Consider the following 1,393-nt stretch of genomic DNA (forward strand, 5'->3'; position numbering starts at 1 on the left):
AAAAAAAAGAATCACTGGTAGGTATCAAAAGCAAGGTCACCCATCCCTGGTCATTGGGGTATAGCTGCTTTTCCCCATAAGCACTTACAGCTTCTTTCACAGAAGTACAGGCCGGAGCTAACAACATGCTTTCAACATAATAAGGAAATTGTACAGACATATATGAAAAAAAGCAATGTGGATCTCTTATAAATAATTCTGTATTGTGTTGGCCATGTAAGACATGTTCCACAGCTCAGAGGACAGTGTGATCAGGAGGGTTAGTTAAAACTTTCTTAACTAGCTTATGCATAAACTTTGCCTTACCAAAAGAAGGAAAGGAATTAGATCTATGGGTAAAAATTATTGATAATAAAATGTGGACAGTATCAGTGTTCAAAAAAATGAATATGACACTAGGGAAAGGGATGAGAGAGGTGATAATTTATACAAATTTATTTCTTTAGCTTTCTAAGGTAATTTCCTTTAAGATGAATAGTTCTCCTCTTAATTCTTAGTGATCTTTGTGAAATATCTATGATACAAATATAACATATCTATAGCATGCTCTTTTAAAATATTCACTCCAGGCTGGGCATAATAGCTCATGCCTGTTATCCCAGCACTCTGGGAGGCCAAGGCGGGAAGATTGCTTGAGCTCAAGATCAGCCTGAGGAAGAGGAAGACCCTCTCCCTAAAAACATAGCCAGGGTTTGTGGCAGGCACCTATAGTCCCAGCACCTTGGAAGGTTGAGGCAAGAGAATGGTTTAAGCCAAGAGTTCGAAGTTGCTGTGAGCTGTTATGCCAATAGCACTCTACCCAAGATGACAAAGTGAGACTCTGTCTCAAAAATAAATGAATTAAATAAATAAAATAGAAAATAAAATTTTCACTCTACTGGAAGTCCATATATGAACAATTTTCACAGTGGAAAAGACTCTTTAGATAGATAGATAGATAGATAGATAGATAGATGTTCATATATACTGTATTGAATATTGATTTAATATTGATTTTAAAGAACTTCAATATAAAAATGATTCTAAAGTTATTTGGAAATAATGGACCAAATATTTACCCTAGATTTGTAAATTTTCTTACAAAAATTTATAGACAAAACTTGGCCACTTTAAGCATCAGTTTCTGGGATTATCAAAAATATCCTTTTGAACACTGAGGGTCAGAGCTTGAGGTCACAGAGGCTGACACTAAACTAGAAAAAAATGTTTCCCTAGAATAATGTGTGTGTGTTCCAGAGATAGTAGGGGAAGCATGAAGATGGTCCTCTTCTTGTCATAAAAGGAAAAAAAAAAAGTAAAGGAAAAATGATACACTCTATATTATAATCTTGTATTTCCATAATTCCTTTCTCAACAGACAAGGCTAACATGAATGAAAATAACCACTCCTTGA

The 1,393-nt window shown here is 34.8% G+C and overlaps 1 protein-coding gene across 1 annotated transcript in view; it reads left to right on the top strand.

The window, feature by feature from the left end:
• LOC100955295 (olfactory receptor 5K1-like) overlaps positions 1–1,393 on the top strand; it is a 24,454-nt gene that overhangs the window by 22,121 nt on the left and 940 nt on the right. The window lies entirely within an intron of this gene.

This window comes from Otolemur garnettii, unplaced genomic scaffold (genome assembly GCF_000181295.1).
Source record: "Otolemur garnettii isolate 467f Iridium unplaced genomic scaffold, OtoGar3 scaffold00009, whole genome shotgun sequence".
Lineage (NCBI taxonomy): Eukaryota > Metazoa > Chordata > Mammalia > Primates > Galagidae > Otolemur > Otolemur garnettii.